This window comes from Lissotriton vulgaris, unplaced genomic scaffold, assembly GCF_964263255.1.
Source record: "Lissotriton vulgaris unplaced genomic scaffold, aLisVul1.2 SCAFFOLD_996, whole genome shotgun sequence".
Classification (NCBI taxonomy): Eukaryota; Metazoa; Chordata; class Amphibia; order Caudata; family Salamandridae; genus Lissotriton; species Lissotriton vulgaris.
The window spans coordinates 31,907-53,495 of record NW_028241094.1 but is presented as its reverse complement, the minus strand read 5'-3'; the positions used below and the strand labels follow the sequence as shown (position 1 = coordinate 53,495).

Below are 21,589 nucleotides of genomic sequence, written 5' to 3'. Positions count from 1 at the left end.
AGACCTCAGTAGAATAATAAAAGTATACAAAATATTTAAAAGTTGTTCAATACAAAAAGTGTAAAGAAAAAAAAAAGTTGAAAATAAATGTAAACAAGCATTGCAATGCAATGGGTCTTGCCTTCGAGACCTTGTAAGTGTTTAGCGATGCAACACATTATCATACACTACTGTAACATAGCCTCGGTCACATATATTTTCAGCACAATGACATCCCTATGTGACGTAATCACCAAACACATGGAAGACCCAACGATTTCCGGTGATGACCATACGTATATATTTTTTGATTATAGAAGCACGTGTAAAAGCACTAAACTGGAAGGCACATTGATAAAATACTTGGGATAATCACAGGTCTGACATATGGGAGGTGGGAAAGATTGCTCGGTAATGATGGGGCAGCAGGTTAAACGAATATCGAAGTAGTCAATAAGCTTTTAATAAGCGCTGCAACTGATACATTCAAAAGCTTTTGCTGCTTAAACTTACAAGGATGAGAGTCCCAGTCAAGAAAGAGTTAATAAATAACAGAGGATTGACATAAGTGCCCACTGCCTCTACTTTCCCAGATGTTTTTAAACTGTTTGAGCTCAGCTAGCAAAGAAGGCACCATAGAGATGTTTTAGTTGTATAGCAACTCCAATGAGCTGGTAGGGCTGGGGCCAACAGTTGCTATTGTTTCTCATAGTAGCACTCTGAATATTTCCTGGCATCTACTATATTATACAAAGGAAAGGGAACGCAATTCAACTGGCAGCTTTTGTATTAGTTTTTCATTCAGCTTGTTCACGCTTGCATTTTTCAGTGATTTTTAGGTCTCGCCTGAGGCAGAGCATGCGCTGCTCGGCGAGACATTTAGGTCCCGATTCACAGAACTAACTTAAGACAAAATCCTAAACGTGCGTGCTACTTTTGGTATTCACAGAAGTTGGGATTTTGTCTTAAGTTTGTCTTAAAACAGACTTAAGACAAAATCCTAACTAAAATCTGTCTTAAGTCTGTCTTAAGACAAACTTAATACAAAATCCTAACTTCTGTGAATACCAAAAGTAGTAAGTTTAGGATTTTGTCTTAAGTTAGTTCTGTGAATTGGGCTCTCAGTGTGTGGGTTTTCAAAGTGCTACCACACGCTTTTGGCAGGCATAGAGCATGTGATACGCGCACAATTACAAGCAGAGGTGCTATATGGCTTTCCTCTCTCGTCATGATGCGCGCTCATCGCACACCACTCGCCAGCCTGCTTTTGCCGTTGCACGCATTCCTCGCAGCACCCTTTCCTTGCTCTCCCATGCGCCTCGCTCCGCCCCTCCCCCACCACAGAGCACGTCCCCGCGATCACGATCACTTTCACTTGATCGCGATCACTTTCGCTTTTACGGCCGCTGTCAGTCTCTACTAAAGCGGCCAGTGCTCTGAACAGTTGTTCCCCTTTCATTATGGATATACCTTGTATAATTTTAAACTTCCCATAATCGTGCACTGCCTTTTGTACATTCAAGGATCCCTGGTTGTTGCACGTTATCTCATTAATGTTTGCCCCTTCATATTCTATATATTTTCTCTAAGCGCGTTATTGTGTTCAGATTCTCTTTATCTGTCCCAGCACGGATGTTCTCCTTTAGTCTGTATTGATGCACACAACTGTTTGTACACGGGTGTTTTCTTTTACCCCACGGATGTTCTTAGATATAGGTGTGTTCTTTTAAATTCTGCATGCGCCCTGGTAGTCTGTACAGCTGTCCCCTCTATTATTCTTACAGCAACACCCTTTGTTATTCAGTATAGACACATCTTGCTATGCCATGCAAATGTTCCAGTATTAACCTGTACAGATGTCCTAATTCCATACAGACATTTGCTGTACTCTTCTTATTTCATACAGAGATATCCTTTCCCATTTTGTAGATATTATCTTACATCCGTTCTCTTTTATCCATAGGAATTCTCCTGACCGCTGCTGATTTGCACAGGAGCACATTGAACCGTATGGAGCTGTAAACGTTTAAGGTTTTTTAGGCAGTTGTAATGAAACCTTTGATTATTAGATGATAGCTTTCTCCAGTATTTTCTTTTTCAGTACTTGACTATTGAACAAGTAATTGGCATTTGCCAGCCCGTTCCATTTTGCATTAGTCTGCCACCGAAATTGTTCTTCTAGAAAATGTTCCACTTTAGTTTTATAAAAATGTGTATAGTTGTAATAACTGAGGCTGTGCGAAATTACGACTTGTAATGGCAATCAACTCTTTTTGAAGTTCGCTAGGGGCAAACGTGACTATGTTTCAAATAAGCATGGGCTTTAGAGCGAGTGGAAGTAAGCTTTGGAAAGATACAACTCATCCAGTCATTACACTGTGAGCTGGAAACTTTCTGGGCGGGAACATTAATGTGGGCTTTAACAGGAACTATGGTCAAAGATGGCAATGCGAATCTGCTGTTGGAATGATTAATCCCTAATACATTTTCACAATTTGACTGAAGAGTAGTTGCCTTTCGGTGTCTTTTTAAGCTGCCTCTTTCTGTGATCGTTTGATATTAGAAACAGTTAGGCTGGTGGCAGCAGGGCATGAACCCATATTAGCTATTAATATGAGGGGCACCATTTGTGTCTATAAAGTAAAAGAATCTCAATTTCTGCGGTCCTTTGCAGTTTGCCTTAGTTCTTTTATAAGGTACCTCAGAGGTCATTTTAAGACATGTGACTCCTCTTGTCACAAATGCAAGGTATGAATTCTCTGTTATCGGTGATATGGGGGGTATTTCTTGCTTATTGAGAGGACCAGAGTTCTTATAGAGCGAATTCCTACTTGCCAAGGGTATTTAAGTACAAGCATTAGCAAAGCCAATAGATCTCGCCTTTTGCTCCTACTGGTTTGCCATTGCCATTTGGTGATGGAGTGCAGCACCGGAAAGATCATTTGCAGCATTGCTTAGATAAAAAAAAAAAAGGTTCCATGATTTTGCTAATTGAAGGCACAAATGGTCCCCATGGGAGAAGTGTAGCCCTTGACTAGCACGGCATTCATTTCTTGAAGGACCCTTCTTACAAGTAGGGATTTTTTATAAATGTAATTCATTTTATTTTATTGCAGCAAGTTATTATCTCAGAATCAAGTAATATCAATTATTGTATAAAGGTGCTCCTTCCTATCGATTGATGGCACAGTGAAAAGTGATACGGTGACAATGTTTTATTTCGCAGGCACGCACGTGTCATTATACATGTGCATCTACAAAGTGACGCAGATTACATTTTTTTATTTTGGTAAATTAAAAAAAACGAATTAAAAGTATATAAACAAAAAACGTATTTTAAGGCAGCATGCTTTGTGCAGGCATAAATGGGGCTGCAGCAAATGTTTCTAAATGATGGTGGTGGTTGGGGGAAACAAAGGAGTTTGGACAGGAAAAGCAGCACACGAGTGAGAGCAACAGAGTGGATGGGGAGTAGTACACAAAGGTAAACAAGCATTGGCATAGCCAATAGGTCTCGCCTTTGGGACCTTATAAGTGTTTAGCCATGCAACAGTTGATGTTGTTGCACCAAGGATATTGTGCTGCATAACTAAATACTTATAAGGTCCCAAAAGCGAAACCTATGGGCTATGCCAATGCTTGTTTTTTTCTTTTCTTGAAGCCTTGACATCTGCGGGCTACTACATTAGACTGAATGCGTGCATTTTTTTATCACCCCTAGGCTATTGAGTTCTTGTCCTTTGGCAGGGTTGGTCTAGAGGCTGTCTAAAAATCCCGGTCGTTTGGCACATGTTCGTTTTAAGCCACATTATAGACATCATATTCTGTTTCTCAGGAAGCCGAGTAAAAATGTTTTGCAACCTGACCGTCTCTTCATCGGCCTGTAAACTGCAAGGCCTCATTATAAAAAAATAATTGTTGGACGTTTGCTTTAATAAGGCACACACAATTTAAATCTTGAGTTGCTACTGAATTATTTTGATTAAACGTGTGTCGTTCGTAATAATGGGAGTGACATTTAATCTATTTTTATGTGGCAGAAAAGGGAAACTCGTTACAGGAATAAACAGAGGACATTATTCCTAAGACCATGGTTCATTTCCAAAGTCGGCAATATAAACTCTGGAGCACTTGGCCTTAAGAGTCTGCGCTGTACTCACGAGAGTTCTTAACTATGATGTTGTTTAGGATGAACATACTTTATTATTTGGGATTTGTGTTGTGATGTTGAAAGCAGAGGAAGGTTTAACGTTTTCTCTCAAGGAAGCAAACCTGGAAGCCGGGTTTATACATATAAAAAGCTGATGCGGCTCTCCACATTCTAGCATGCAATGCAATAGGTCTCGCATTTACGCGAGTTTGAGCTAGTGGCATTGTAAATGACTTTTATTTATGTTTTAGTTTTTAAAACATAAACAAAAGGCTTTCTCATTTACAATGCCAATAGCTCAAACTTCCGAAAATGCGAGACCTATTGCATTGCAAATGCTTCTTTCATGTGCTTTCTTTGCTTGTTTTTTTTAATAGTATAAAAAAGAACTACAAGTCCCAGAATGCAAAACATTCAGACTGTTAGCAAGTCTTACATTTTTAAAAGGAGCTGGATCAAGATGCCAGGGACTCTGGCGAGAGATACTGGCAAGTGGGGGTAACAGCCACAATCACACAGCCTCCCCTACCCACATAAATATACTGGCAATAAGCTGGCTCAAGATGTCAGGGTCACTGGTGGGAGATACTGGCAGGTGGGGGTGACAGACATTTACACACTCTCCATTACCCACATACATAAACTTCCTTATACCAAGCTGGCTCAAGATGCCAGGGCCACTGGCGGGAGATACTGCCATGTGGAGGGTGACCGACACACCCACACACTCTCCCTTACCCGCATACACAAACATGCTGGCACCTAGCTCACGCAAGATGCCAGGGTCACTGGTGAGAGGTACAGATATGTGAAGGGGGACAGACTCAATCATACACTCTCCCCCCCTTACCCACACACACAAACCTGCTGGTACCAAGTTGGCTCAACATGCTGGGGGTCACTGGTGGGGGATACTGCCCTGTGGGGGGTGACAGACACCATCACACGCTCTCCCTTATCCACATAAATAAACATACTGGCCCCAGTGGGGACACACATGGACTCAGACATGCTCTCACTCACATGACTACCACACATTAAACGGCCTCTCCATACACACACAACAGCAATGTGTTTTAACTTTCCTGCGTGCAGCAACATTTTATTGAATTATCCGCCCCCTCTACTCGCTGTGTTCACAATAATGCCTTCCCCTTAGTGTCTTGGAGCTGTCATTTAAACAAAATAATCTGGGCAATTGGAGCCGTAATGGCGCCACCTGTGAGGATCATTTCAGCAGCAGAGAGGGAGGAGAGCTGGGGTGCTGTGGAGTGACATACGACCCATGAGGTGATAGAGGAGGGCGCAAGAGTACCAGAAGATGCAGAGGGACCCAAGGGAGGGCTAGACGGAAGAATGGATGAGTGGTTGGATAGTTATGTTTGGCTTAGTGGGTGGAAGGTGTGAAACGATGAACGCCTGGATTCTTCCATAGACCTTTGCTTGGGTGGGCTGTAAGAGCAGGTGGACGGGACGATGGGCCTGGGTGGCCGAACACACTGAGGAAGGACAGATGAGTGAAAGAATTCGGAAGAATCGAAGTGGATGTCATGAACTTGGAAGAGACCGAGATAGACGAAGGCGAGAGAGGCTGGTTGGTGGATAGATGGGCGAGTTTGGTGGGCCAGAGAAGGAGAAGCAGGGAGAGGAATGAGCTCGTTTGTGGATGAGTGGAGGATGAAGAGGAAAGGTAGTATGAATTCGGACGCACAGAAACAGAGGATGGGGGAAGAGGTGGAATGGCATACTCAGTGGAATTGAAGAGAAGCCAATGGACAGACTGAGGGGTGGGCAGGAGAAAGATGTTTTAAAAGTGTCTGACAGGAACAATGGATGGTTGCTCCCAGGGTTCGATGGATGGATGGATTGATGGTCCCATGGATACATGGATGAATGCATAGATTGATGCATGGATGGATGATCCCAGGGATAGATGAACAGATGGATGTATGGATTGATGCATGCATGGATGGAATGTCTGACATAATATCGACAGACAGAATATTGAAATGCAAAAATATCGGAGCAAAAATATCGACAGCAAAAATATCGGACTCCTATCTTCATTAAGGTAAGTACAAAAATATCGAAAAAATTATATCGTAGTACAAAAATATCGGAATCAAAAATATCGTTTTTTTAAATGTATTAATAATAATGTAAAAATAATTTTAAAATACATATAATTTTACAACTATTAAATAAAAATATTAAAACAAAATTAAAACTAATACATATACATTTAAAATAAATAAAACACTTAATAATTTAATGTAATTTTAATTTTTTTCATGTAATTTATTTGATTTAATGTAATATTTTTTGGTTTTTACCCTGTACGCCTGTACCCCAAAAACCCAAAACTGACCCTGAAACCTAAAAATACCCCTTTACCCAAAAACTGAAAACTGACCCTTATCCCTAAAAATACCCCTTTACCCAAAAACTGAAAACTGACCCTGAGCCCTAAAAATACCCCTTTACCCAAAAACTGAAAACTGACCCTAAACCCTAAAAATACCCCTTTACCCAAAAACTGAAAACTGACCCTGAACCCTAAAAATACCCCTTTACCCATGAACTGAAAACTGACCCAGAACCCTAAAAATACCCCTTTACCCAAAAACTGAAAACTGACCCAGAACCCTAAAAATACCCCTTTACCCAAAAACTGAAAACTGACCCAGAACCCTAAAAATACCCCTTTACCCAAAAACTGAAAACTGACCCTGAACCCTAAAAATACCCCTTTACCCACGAACTGAAAACTGACCCTGAACCCTAAAAATACCCCTTTACCCAAAAACTGAAAACTGACCCAGAACCCTAAAAATACCCCATTACCCAAAAACTGAAAACTGACCCTGAACCCTAAAAATACTCCTTTACCCAAAATTAATTAATATTATTTAATTACCAATTAATTATTAATTAACAATAACAATAAAGTAAATATATTAGCACATTTGCTGTAATTAATTTAATTTAATAATTAATATTATTTTTCCCAATTAATTAATTAAGAATAACAATAAATTATATATAAAAAATTACTATAATTAATGTAATTAAATAATTAATATTAATTAATTACCAACTAATTAATAATTATACATATGTAAAAAATTATATTAATTAATTAACGAATTAATAGAAATTAATTACCAATTAATTATTAATTAAAATATGCACAAACATATATCAATTAATTAATTATTATTAAATTACTTCCCACCCTATTCCCCTATAAACCCATAACCCGCTACAGAACATATTTATCAATTAATCAATTAATAAAAATAATTAAAAATTATTTCTCAATTAATTAATTAATAATTCTTACTAATTAATAATTAATTTAACATAATTAAATTACTTCCCACCCTATTCCCCTATAAACCCACAACCCGCTACAGTAGTAAAAGACAATATTTAATTAAATTACATTAAAAATAAATAATAAAACATAATAAATACAATATAATATACACTAAATTTATTTAAAAATTGATATTAGTAACATCGAAGTTATTAATTTCGATATTATTGACATCGATATTTACAACTTTGATATTACTGATATCATACCAATATCGATATTAAGACTGTCGATATTACTTACCTTCGATATTTAGTCCCATCGATATTTAAACTTCGATATTTTTGTATATCGATATTTAAAAATCGATATTTTGTCTGTGTACCGCATGGATGGATGGTAGGGGTGGGCGGGTGGATAAAGGATCGGCTGGTGAACAGGTGGATGGATGAATAAAAGCACTGAGAGATGCAAGAGGCATTTCATTAAATTGACAGACGTTCAATAAATGAAAGGAGAACGGGAAGAACAGGAGCTACAGAAACCTTTAGCCAGGGCTAATTTTTTGACTACAACTACCTTGTTAATTGAACCCTACGTGAAAATCGTGACTAAGCATTTCCATCGCTGCTTCTTGACCAGGTTCCGTTTTAACTTCATCCACTTCTCACTGGGTGGTCTTCCGGGGTGGTGTAAATCTGTGGATGCTGGCCAATGCGATAATCATTCTGCACAAGACACTTTACATTTTATGATGTTCTGCGATTTTTATAATGATATTCGTAGGAAGTTTTTAATCCCTATATTATCTGGAAAGGGATTTTTTCAAGTCAGACCTGCGTTACTTTATCTCCAAATGCTGAGTAACCCTTAGGATATTTTTAACAATGCTTGTTTTCTTGTTGCTGCTGTATGAATGAAGAAAAAAAGATGCTCTAGGTTAAACAGTGTTTAAATATTTTGGTTAACATTGTATGGAATATCTTAAACCCTGAGTTATCTGGTTCGTCTGAAACAGATATAAGCTGTTGTTTTATGTATATCGCTCAAATGTTTTTATTGGAATTAGATTTTTGTAAAATGTACATTGTACTTTTATGATTTTAAACAATCGAATAAAGTAAATTGAGAAAGGAGAGATAAACTGAACTTGAAACATATGAGTTATCTGGCATGACTGAAGATTTAAAACAATGCAGGCATACTATGTTCGCACTGAATAAATAATACATTGTTCGGGTGTTGTGCGGTGCAGAGTTGTGGTTTGTGCAGCGAAGTAGTGTCACCTCCAACTCCATGGGGCGGGGGCCTAAGAGGCAGTTATCCAGTGTAGCAAGTTATCTGTGTCCGAGACCTTTGTCTAACAGTGTACCGGGTTTCAAAAGAGAAAAATAAACGATGCTGTTACATACAAACAATTTTCTGACTTCTGGAAAGGACAGCGCTCCATCCACTCCCATGTAAAGAGCAAGCACCCTCCTCCCTCGTCCGGCCTTCGCAAACTGCAATGTACATGCATGCACAAAAACAAAACATGCGTAGGGTGGCCCCCAAAGTAGCTGGAAGCATTAGCCAATATTTAACTCAGATGATTGGCCATCCGATCTTTTTTCGTTTGCTTGCCTGCAAATGAATCACGGTGCACGCAGCCAGCACCAGTGGAGAATTATTGCACTCTGGACAGGGAATGAGGTGGATGGGGCAGGCAAAGCCAGTTGACACCTTTCTGCGTTTGATCCCAGAGTAGAGCAGCAGCCCTCCGCCACGCCAGGCTCCATGGGCCAGCAGGATACCGGCGGCAGGCAGGGAAGGCTTCCACGTGACTTCACTCCTCCCGGGCCCAGTGACTGCGAGGGGTCCAGACCGCCGCAGACGTGGAACAAGTCAGAGAGCATGCTCACGCTCCGTTCACTGATTATTTCATCTTTACCCGTATGCATCTTTCGCCATACATCCAGTGGTCGAAGTGGGGGGAAACAAGACCAATGCAATAGGACTTGCATTTACGCAAGACCTATTGCATTGAAAACAGGAGTGCAAGCGGGCGAGAAGGCATGCGCATGACTGGGAGTGTGTAGGAGGGGGGACCCACGAAGTCAAGGACTGCAGGAGGAGGGGAGGGGGTAGGGAGGGACGGGAAAAAGTAGTCTGTGCAGTAAAGGGCCCAGTAGTCATGGAAGGATACAAATGACTGACATGGCTGTCATGGGGAGGGACTAACAAGATTAAAACCAATCGGAAAGCAGCATTTTTACCCTAAGCAAATGAAGAAGATGGTCCGGAGAGTGGGCGGAGCTCCCACAAAGCTTCCACACTATAGTGTATACTGCAGGCCTCGCAAAGCAATGGCAGCGCATTCGCGATGCAACACTAGGCGGGACCTATAAATGTGTTCTTTTGAATATAATACAAATGTAACAATCAATCAATCAACATTTATAAAGCGCTCTACACCCGTGAGGGTTTCAAGGCGCTGGGCGGGGGGTGCTGCTGCTGCTGCTACTGGTCGAAGAGCCAGGTCTTGATAAGCCGTCTGAAGGCTAGCAGGTTCTGGGTCTGACGTAGGTTTGTAGGGAGGGTGTTCCAGGTCTTGGCGGCGAGGTAGGAGAAGGATCTGCCTCTGGCGGTGACTTTCCGGATGCTTGGGACTGTGGCGAGGTCGGCAGAGCGGAGGTTGCGGGCGGGGGTGTAGAAGCTGAGTCGGTTGTTGAGATATGCTGGTCCGGTGTTGTGTAGGGCTTTGTGTGCGTGGATGAGGAGTTTAAAGGTGATCCTCTTGCTGACGGGGAGCCAGTGCAGGCCTCTCAGGTGGGGAGGTGATGTGGCTGCGTCGGGAGACGTCGAGGATCAGTCGTGCCGAGGTGCTCTGGATGCGTTGTAGCAGTATCAGGAGCTTGGTTGTTCCTGCGTAGAGGGCGTTCCCGTAGTCCAGTCTGCTGGTGACGAGGGCATGGGGTGACAGTTTTTCTCATGTTGGTGGGGATAAATTTGAAGATTCGCTGAGCATCCTGAGGGTGTTGAAGCAGGATGCGGAGATGGCGTTGACTTGCTTGGTCATGGAGAGGGCGGGGTAGAGGATGACCCCCAGGTTGCGTGCGTGGTTGGTGGGTCCTGGGGCTGTTCCTAGCGAAGTGGGCCACCAGGAGTTGTCCCAGGCTGATGGGGTTGGGCCGAGGATGAGGACCTCCGTTTTGCCTGAGTTCAGCTTCAGCCTGATGTCCTTCATCCATTCGGCGACGGCCCTCATTCCTTTGTGGAGGTTGGCTTTGGCGGTGTGGGGGTCTTTGGTGAGGGATATGATCAACTGGGTGTCGTCAGAGTAGGAGATGATGTTGAGGCTGTGTTGTTGGGGCGACGCGGGCGAGCGGTGCCATGTAGATGTTGAACAGCGTTGGGCTTAAGGAGGAACCCTGAGGGACGCCGCAGATGATCTCGGTGGTCTGGGATCGGAAGGCAGGGAGGCGGACACTCTGGGTTCTGCCAGAGAGGAAGGATGTGGTCCAGGCCAGGGCCATGTCCTGGATTCCGGCATCGTGGAGGCGTGTTGCTAGGGTGCGGTGGCAGACCGTGTCAAAGGCTGCGGATAGGTCCAGGAGGATGAGGGCGGCTGTTTCTCCTTTGTCCATCAGGGTCCTGATGTCGTCGGTGGCAGCGAAGAAGGCGGTCTCGGTGCTGTGGTTGCTCCGGAAGCCGGACTGGTAAGGGTCCAGGATGTTGTTCTCCTCGAGGTAGCGGGTCAGCTGTCTGTTGACAATCTTTTCTGTGACTTTCGCCGGGAAGGGGAGTAGGGAGAAGGGCCGGAAGTTTTTGGAGTTCCTTGGGGTCCACCTTGGGTTTCTTCAGAAGGGCGTTGATCTCGGCGTGCTTCCAGCTCTTCGGGAAGGTTGCGGTCTTGAAGGAGATGTTTATTGTCTTCCAGAGGTGGGGTGCGATGGCTGTGCTGAAGATGTGGTGAGGACATGGGTCAGAAGGTGCTCCGGAATGGATCGAGCTCATGGTCTTGATGGTTTCTTCGATGCTGACGTTGGTCCAGGAGGTCAGGCGACTGGTGCGTGTGGGGGTCTGTGAGCATGTGGTCTCGGGGGCTGATGTGGGGGTGTAGGAGTTGAAGCTGTTGTGGATGCCGGTGATCTTGCGGTTTATATGTATGCAATTTCATATTCTATGACAAAAAAAATTGTGCGCAGGCAGAAAGAAGGAACGTAAAATCGGAATTAAATCATTTAAAAATACAAACCTTAAAATGTTTTAAGCAAATGGAAAACTAGGTTTAATAAAAATGTGCATTTGCCATTACTAAAAATACAATTTTTTTCTAGATCATTTACAATAATTAACTAGGTTTAACACCTCAAACATTTCAAGATGTAAAAAAGTAATAATACATACAAACTGTTTTAAAACAGTACCTGCAATCAAGCAAAAAAGCTTTACTAAAATATAAAGTATACATTGCATTTATTCGGTATATTACCACAGAAATAAATATAAAAGCAACCTTAGCTACACTTTTGAAAATATTGGACAATAAAACCTTTATATTGGAGCCGGAATATTAACTACATTGAAAAAATGTCAGACATTAAGGGGTAAATTGTACTATTCACACTCCAAGGTAAGCAGTATTGGGGAAATTCTTTGAAATTAATGGGTAAAGATTTACTATTTCCACTCCAACCTAACTTAAGTTAGGTAACATGTTGGATATTGAGGGGTTACACTTGACAAATCCAACTAAATATAGAAAAATTATAGTAAAAAAACAATTGTTAAAACATCTATAAAAAAAGATCAATAAACAAATAAAATATATATATTGTAAATATTTAGGTGTATTTAATTTATGAATTACAGTATTTCATTTCATTTAAAACTTAATTTTCAATTAGTTGGACATATAATTGATTTTTAAACATTCGTTTGCAGTTTCTAAATTACAACAAATGAAATTAAAAACAAAAAGTAAATACCCACACAACATCCAAATAAACACTTTTAAATAAAAAAAGTCTAATTTTATAATTTATTTTTATTGAGATAATTTACATTTCAAAAATATTTACTCATTTATATAAAATATGCTTTGCTGTACAATTACCATTTTAAAATTACTAACCACCCAAAACCCCTATATTTCCCTACAGCCAAAAAAGAATAGAATAATTTGATTTTAATTTAAACTACTTCCCCACCTTAAACCCAGAGCCACTGGAACTATGTCCATGTCTATGTGAGAGTATTTATAAAGCACACTGTAACTCAAAGCGTGTCCTGGCGCTTGGGAGGGGCAAATTATGCAGCATGGTTTAGGAAATTATATATGGCAAGAAAGTCAGATTATGGTATAAGGCAGAACATTTTGTGAAAGTATTACTTCATTATTTTGTCATTTTTAGGTCTTGCATAGGCAGCGCATGCTGCCTTTACGAGGCATCAAGTAATCAGTATTACTACTAAAACTCCACCCATTGTATTTGTCTTTGTTTTGTTACTTGCTATTGGTGGACTCTGGCATTTCTGTTCTTTATCTTGCTCATTGTTGGCTTATGGTCCGATACATCACTTCCTATTTCATCTGTTTCTGGAGGAAGCAGCATCAACCAACTACAGTTAACTTACGCTGCTGGCTGTTATCTTTTCATTTAGCTCCCACATCTCCTTCAGCCACACCACCGAAATCAACTGGACCGACCACCGCTGCATTCACTTCACTTTCCAGAAACCCACCACTGCACCCAACAGATCCCTTGCCGCTGCTGGAGCAAAGTCACCGAAGGCCAGCTAACCACCACCCTCAACCGGAGTCAACCCGCCGACCCCGACACCGCGGACCGCAACCTCAGACAATGGATCGATGACTGCGCCAACACTCTCGCCCCGATCAAGAAACCCTCCAGACACACCAGCAAGAAAGCCAGCTGGTTCACCGAGGACCTTCAGGCCTCCAAACAAACCTGCCGAAAACTAGAGAAGAAATGGCAGCGTGAACAGACACCAGACAGCTACGCGGCCCACAAGAATGCCACCCGCAGACACCATCACCTCATCAGATCCGCCAAAAGGACCTCCTTCAAAGACCGCTTAGTCAATGCACACAACAGCAAAGAGCTCTTCAACATCGTGAAGGAACTCGCCAACCCCAGCTCCAACACCAACGACATCCCACTTTTGCAAGACCTGTGCGTCTCCCTGGCCACCTTCTTCCATTGCAAGATCGCAGACATCCACAACAGCTTCAACATCATGACCGCCCCGAAAGCCACTGAGACCCCCTCCCCCCCCACGTCTCCTCGGCCACCGTCCGCACTGATCCCCTGCTCTCCTGGACCAACGTAAACATCAACAACACCATCCCCCTCCCCAGCCCTTCGAGGATAAAGAAGCGGGGAGCGCCCAGGTGACCCCCTTGTTGCCTGGACGCTCCCCCACACCGGTCGTGCCCCGCGCTCGGGGCTTCTTGTTTAATTTACCGTTTCTGTTTTATTTTCTAGGTGCTGTTCAGGAGCAGGCGCGAGCAAGGCGGTGTACTGCGGCGATGTCCGGACCCTCTAGGCGATCTTCCCTGGAGTCGGCATCTGCCACGTGGAGCATTCGCCAAAGGAGAAGGGGGTTTCTTAAAAGCGCCGCCTGAGTGCGTTTCCCGGTGGCTGGAGTTTCTTGAGGGAGACAAGGTATTTATCGGGGCAGATGCGGGCGGTGACGAGCAGCACTGAATTGATTTGCCTGCTGCTGCCGCTCGAGTTTAAGCCAGTCGGCAGGCCAGAAAATTGCAAATAGTGAGTAAATAAGGACCCGCTGCACAGCAGCTCCCCAGAAGGTCCTAGGCGGCAATCGGGCACTTTCTGGGCCTTAGGAGGATTGCGCGATTAATCCCCGCCTTCCCCGCTCCATAAACGGGCGGGCTAACCGATCGGTCCAGGCAGCGCTTGGGATCGGTGTTCTTGTGGGGGGCGAAGCAGGGTCGACTAGGGCAGGGCCTGGATGGGAGACCTGATTGGGAATACATTGTTCTAGCAATTTGTTTTTAATTGCAAGTTGTGCTGAGTTTAGCTGCTGGGATTTTCTTGGGGTTCTGCACTGGGCCTGGGAGGCTGAGGGGGTCTGTGGAGGATAGAATTTAAATGAAATAGCATTGTGTGGTGCTTTATTGCCAATCCTCTACTGCATCTGAGACTGTGTTTTCCTTCCAGCACATTATCAGGGGGAATTTTATTTCCAGTTTTTTGTGGAGCTGCTTGAGCTTGCCACTCCCAGACATTAATAATTTATCTATTGCAGGCAATACACTACAGTGTCTCAGCATATTGTGCACGGTGAGCCCAGAGTGGTGAACGGCGGACGTTGTCACAAACCTGATACCGGCTGTGGAAAGGCGCAGGATTGGATCGGTAAGAGGAAAGCGGGGGGCTTGCATTTTATTGCTTCTGGTAGCCGCCGGGTGGGTCTACGTTAGAGTTTACTCACCCCTGACAAACCGGAGAAGCCGGGGCGTTGCGGTTACGGTTGCATGGTGCTTATAGCCCCCTGTGCATCCTCCATCTGGTGAAGGTACAAAGGACACGGTCACCTGAGTTGTAACACTAGGAGTGTAGGGCAGTGGTCTGCAAACATGCCGGGGCCAAAGGGTGGTAAAGGAGGGTCCAGGATGGAGGTTATGATGCAGGCCATGATGCGTGAGATGAGCAACATTAATAAGAGGTTGGGGAAAGTTGATGAATTAGAGGCCCGCATGAATGATAGGTTTGTGGATCCCCCAGGCCCATCAGGTAGGCCCACCCGGCAGAGGACTGCACCCTTGCCAAGGGGGGATTTCGCTACCCCACCAAAGAGGTCTAAGGCCAAGAAGCCCAGGTACAGTGCCCCAGCCCCTGTGCCGGTAGTTCCGGTCCCTCTTACACCCGTACCTGCGGTGCCGGTCCCTCTTACACCTGTGCCTGTAGTTCCGGCACCCGCTGCACCGGTTCCTGCCATGCCAGCAGCGCCCCCTCCTGCGGGGACTGCCCCCCCCGCCCGTGGTACCGATACCGGTCCCGGGTCTGCCGCCGCCGGCCGCTCCCTTGCCTACCACACCAGTGCCACCGGGGCCCCCAGGGGTGCCTGTGGTGCCAGCTGGTAACCTGGACCCGGTCCCTGTCGAGTTGGTATCTCAGATAGCAGCCTTATTGCCTTAGCTGCAAAAGGGGGTGTGTTACCTGCTTCATCAGATCATGCTGCAGAAGCGGCAAAGTTGGTAGAAAAAATTAAACCCGCAACGGTGGCCGACAGTGCTGCAGTGCCCTCATCTTCTTCACTTACAGGTTCCAGTCCCGCCCAACCGAACAGAGAATGTGGTCTACCGGTCCAGGTGCCCGGAAATGGTAAGGAGGTGGCGCTGCCTCTCTTGGGGGACGGCTCAGTGCCATCCAGGAGTGAAAATTTAGCACAACATGTGTCCCAGGCAGTGAAAGAGCTGATTTGGGCGGGAAAGTATGTCTACATGTTTTCCTTGTTACTGGACAATAGGGAAATGGAGTATACCAAGCTACTGAAGGAATGGATGCATCCGAGTGAATGGAGGGCACAGTGCTCCAAGTTCAGGGTAGAGGAGACATTAAATAATTGGGTCAGGGCCTTTTCCGTTCTTACGGCTATCACGGCCGAACACGCCCCTAATGTGCAGGCACCAATGGCTTGCTACCAGAGCAGGATTGTGGGATGGAGCAAACAGTACCCTGGGGATGCATGGAAGGAGTATGATGTCAACTTCAGGAAAGCCAAGGAGTTTGACACATCACTGGCATGGGACAGGGTTGACTCTATATCTTGGCATAAGCAGTTCTCAGGGAACACAGCCCCTTCCCAGTCCACCAGTGCAGTCAGGGTGTTCTCCGCCAGGCCCCAACAGCCTTTTCGGTCAGCCCAGAGGAGTGAGGTCCCGGGGAAGAATAGGGGGGTGGGGGGTCAGAGGGAAAGGGGGTATGCTGGGACTTCAATAAGCGCTCCTGCACAAGGGTGCCTGGCACCTGCAGATTTCGACATGCCTGTACATTCTGTGGTCACCCCTCCCACCCGAGTCAACTTGCAGGTCCAAGAACGGAAATCACGGTCAGAGGGGGAGGGGGAAACCAGAGTAGTGGGCATAATTTGGGTGGTCCCACACCAATAGACGTCTTAGCAATGATCCCATGGTGAACAGATACCCGGACCACACAGCGGCCACTACTTCAGGAAGGTTTCTCCCAGGGTTTTGGGATCCCGGCGGAGGGGTACACAGGTAGCGCACATTGTAGGAACCAATTGTCAGTAAAACATATCCTGCAGTGGTGGCTGCTAAGATTGCAAGGAACTGTCTCTGGGCAGGATAGCTGGCCCTTTTCAGAATGTGCCTGTCCCCAATTTTGTGTGTTCACCGCTAGGAGTAGTACCCAAGAAAGAGAAAGGCGAGTTTAGACTGATCCACAACCTGTCAGCCCCAAGAGGAGCGTCCTTGAACAATGCAATTGATGAGGGGATTTGTAGTGTAAAGTATGCCTCATTTGACAAGGCTGTTGACTTTTTGCGTGCTCTGGGGGCCAGGGGCACTGATGGCGAAATCAGATATTGAATCGGCGTTCCGTCTCCTCCCAGTCCATCCTTTGGATCACCACCTCCTAGGTTTCACTTTCGAAGGCAAGTTTTACATGGATAAATGCATGCCCATGGGCTGTTCCATATCATGTGCTTACTTTGAGACGTTTAGCTCATTTCTAGAATGGGTCATGAGACAGGCGACGGGCCACCAGCAGTCATTCATTACCTGGACGATTTTCTTAGCTTAGGTGTGGCGGGCTCTCAGGAGTGTGCTTGGGCATTGCAGGAATTTTGCGTGCTCATGCGGGCTTTTGGGTCCCGCTGGCGCCGGGGAAGATGGTCGGCCCGTCCACCTGCTTGGAATTCCTTGGTATCGAAATTGAGTCAGTGGAGGGATGCTTCAGGTTGCCCAAGGACAAAGTGTCTAGGTTTAGGGCAGCTCTACGTCAATGCCTACGCAAAGACAAGGTTTCCTTGCAGCAGCTGCAGGAAGTGGTGGGGCAACTGAACTTTGTCCTCCCGCCACATCAGCAGAGTTGGGTTTATGGACAGACGCTGCTGGTAGTGTGGGCTTTGGCGCCATCCTGGGGACTAAGTGGGTCGCCCAGCGGTGGCCGGAAGAATGGAGAGCCAACATTGGCTTCCTGGAACTCTTCCCAGTATGGGTGGCATTGAAGGTCTGGCCGGAACACCTACGTAATCAATCAGTGGTGTTCTGGTCGGATAACATGACATTAGTGGAATGTATAAACCAGCAGGGGGCAGGCTGTCCGTTCATACTGCGCCTGATAAAGGAGATTGTGTTGCAGTGCTTAAAATGGAATGTGGTTTTCAGAGCCAAGCATGACTCCCTTTCTCACTTTAAAATGCAGGTTTTCAGGGAACATCTTACGACAGCAGACCCCTCGCCAGCACACTTCCCGGCAGTACTTTGGCAGATTGGTGCCCCAGATTACAGGACCTCGTGGTTGCTAGCTTAGCCAACAGGACCAAGACAGCTTACGAAGGGACGTTTTTGTCTTACCATGCTTTCTTGGGGTAGGAATGGGAGGTTAGGTGGGCACAGGAGGACAGCTTTGCGGCCTACTTAGAATTGATGCACAGGGAAGGGCGCTCAGTGGCGGCTGCGAGCAGTCATAGGGCGGCGGTCTCCTCCTTTGCGCAGGCTAAGGGCATGCGAGATCCCACTAACACCTTTATGGTGCGCAAGGCTTTGAGGGGTTGGCGCCGTTTACAGGGTCACTCTGCGGATACAAGAAGGCCCATAGGGCTAGCACGGCTGACAGCCTTATTGGTGGCACTTCACAATGTCTGTAGCTCAGAGTGGGAGGTACTTCTGTTCAAGGAGCTGACGGTCAGACAGCCAGGTTTTGATCCCAAGGAATTTGGCACTCACTCCTTTAGGATTGGGGCAGCAACTGAAGCAGCGTTAAGTGGTCTCTCAGTTGAGAACGTGAAGAGAATTGGGAGATGGTCGTCTGAATGTTTCAAACGATATGTACGAATTGACATGTTGTGACAGGATGGTGCTCACGCCTGGTATGTTTCTGGTTTTTTGCAGTTTCTCAAACCTGTGACGGAGGGGTGGAACTCGCCACCGGGCGTCAACGATCTACACCATCGCAGCACAAGCGACATGAAGAAGACAGGACATTGGTGACTTGGATTGTGGGCCACTCTTATGTGAGGCGTGCTGAACATGTTTTTCTTTCAGGAGACCGTAAGAAAAGGGCGGCGCAAAAGGGGTTTGATATCTCATTCTTCGGGTGAGCGGGTTTATGCCTCAGCCAGTTTAGGAACTTCTTCCAGGGACTCTTAGCTCAGCAGCCCGCCCCCCGTCAGTGGTGATACTTCACCTGGGGAAGAATGATTTGGCCAAACTGGGGAGGCGCATCCTTATCGAGGAGATCATCTCCACTGCAGGGTGGGTGGCCAGGACTTGCCCAGGTTGCACAGTAGTATGGTCGCAACTTATCCCTCGGTGGCAGTGGCGAGGGGGGGACTCGGTCAGGGCGTTGAATCACTCGGTAAAGAGGATCAACACACAGTTGGACAAACTATTTCGAGCCCCCCGGTTGCAGACGATTCCACATGGGTGTATCTGGGGCGAGCAGTTCTACCTGGGGGGCGGGGTACACTTCACTGAGGCAGGGAACGTCCGGTGGTCTAATAATCTCTGGGCCTGGTTGGAGGGATTTGCAAAGTAAGCACGCTCCTGGTTTAGGTCTAGGATGGGGGAGGCCAGATCGTCGGTTAACAATGCTGGCCTGTGGCGGTAAGGTCATGACCGGTGAGCAGCTATTTTAAGGTCTGAGGGGGCGGACATCATCCGATGGAGGTTCCCGCCCAGGGGGAGGGGCCATTGGCCCCTCCTAGAACTTCAGGGGCAAGGTAACTGGTACTTCAAAGGGGCGCGGTTGGGGGGTCACGCTTTCCTTAGGCTGGTAGCCACCCCGCGCGCGCATACTCAGGACGTCAGCGGACGGCGCAGAGTAAGGGCCCTCCTTTAGTGGGTAAATGAAGATCACGGCGTGGACCGGGTAATTACCGGGCCCGGCTGCGCATATCTTTAGGTGAGGCACAGCTAGTAGGACCTGACACCGGTTAGCGACCTTGCCATATGGCCAGAAATGTTAGTATACAAAAATTCAGATGAGGATGTTAGATTCGGTTAGGAAACAATCTGTATTAGAGTTTTGTTAAGGATAGTCTCTCACACCTGTTGACAATATTGTATCTAATGTCCTGCTGATTTTTGTATAAACGGATTATCGTGCAATTAAAAATTTATTGTTTTATATCTTAATAAATACGGCCGGGGGGTCTTGCGACCTCCCGCCTTCCAAAGATAACCATGTTTCATGTTCATGTGTCCGGGGGTTGGTGTGGTCATAGGGAGGGGGCGGCAGCCAGTCACTGACCATGTGAAAAGGGGGGGCTCTTGGTCCTCCCGCCCGCATGGCGGTGCGGCGACCGCCCCCTCCCCTGTACCTCTCGTTGGTGGGGCGTGTCCTCTGGGGCGCGCCCTACCACCGATTGGTTGGCGCCCACCCTGACCCGGATGGCATTAAATGACATCCAGGTCAGGGGGGCGGGCTGCAGGAGGGGCTGGGGGGGGGGGGCATAGCCACCCCCTCCCCCCAAGCCCCTTGAGGATAAAGAAGCGGGGAGCGCCCAGTTGACCCCCTTGTTGCCTGGACGCTCCCCCACACCGGTCGTGCCCCGCACTCGGGGCTTCTTGTTTTCCCACCCAGCATCCCTGGAACAACGCGGTTGATGCTTTACTAGTCCGATTTAGAGTGTAATTTGCTAGGATGTCTGTTAGCCTAATTTTCCATGCATAGTAAACTGTATTTGGATTGTGTATTTTGCTGATGATGCTTTCTCTTAGAACTTTTCTCCCCTTTTAGTGAATGGTACTGAAATATGTTATTGGTGTTGCAATTGTGTTTAGGCCTTTTTTCCCTTTGTAGCTCTACGGTGTTATGCGTGATGTAGGACTTAGTCAGTGTAGTTGTCCTTTAGAATTTTTTCCCATAGGTCGTCGTATTTATTAGGAATGGGGCATGCGGTAAGGTCATGACCGGTGAGCAGCTATTTTAAGGTCTGAGGGGGCGGGCATCATCCTATGGAGGTTCCCGCCCAGGGGGAGGGGCCATTGGCCCCTCCTAGAACTTCAGGGTCAAGGTAACTGGTACTTCAAAGGGGCGCGGTTGGGGAGTCACACTTTCCTTAGGCTGGTAGCCACCCCGCGCGCGCATACTCAGGACGCAGCGGATGGCGCAGAGTAAGGGCCCTCCTTTAGTGGGTAAATGAAGATCACGGCGTGGACCGGGTAATTACCGGGCCCGGCTGCGCATATCTTTAGGTGAGGCACAGCTAGTAGGACCTGACACCGGTTAGTGACCTTGCCATATGGCCAGAAATGTTAGTATACAAAAATTCAGATGAGGATGTTAGATTCGGTTAGGAAACAATCTGCATTAGAGTTTTGTTAAGGATAGTCTCTCACACCTGTTGACAATATTGTATCTAATGTCCTGCTGATTTTTGTATAAACCGATTATCGTGCAATTTAAAATTTATTGTTTTATATCTTAATAAATTTGGCCGGGGGGGTCTTGCGACCTCCCGCCTTCCAAAGATAACCATGTTTCATGTTCATGTGTCCGGGGGTTGGTGTGGTCATAGGGAGGGGGCGGCAGCCAGTCACTGACCATGTGAAATGGGGGGGCTCTTGGTCCCCCCGCCCGCATGGCGGTGCGGCGACCGCCCCCTCCCCTGTACCTCTCGTTGGTGGGGCGTGTCCTCTGGGGCGCGCCCTACCACCGATTGGTTGGCGCCCACCCTGACCCGGATGGCATTAAATGACATACAGGTCAGGGGGGCGGGCAGCAGGAGGGGCTGGGGGGGGCATAGCCACCGCCTCCCCCCCCCCCCCAGCCCCTTGAGGATAAAGAAGCGGGGAGCGCCCAGGTGACCCCCTTGTTGCCTGGACGCTCCCCCACACCGGTCGTGCCCCGCGCTCGGGGCTTCTTGTTTTCCCACCCAGCATCCCTGGAACAACGCGGTTGATGCTTTACTAGTCCGAT

At 46.4% G+C, this 21,589-nt stretch overlaps 1 protein-coding gene across 1 annotated transcript in view; it reads right to left on the bottom strand.

The window, feature by feature from the left end:
- The window catches only part of LOC147672112 (E3 ubiquitin-protein ligase TRIM39-like), a 158,210-nt gene that overhangs the window by 115,696 nt on the left and 20,925 nt on the right, over positions 1 to 21,589 (bottom strand). The gene's annotated exons all lie outside the window — the stretch shown is intronic.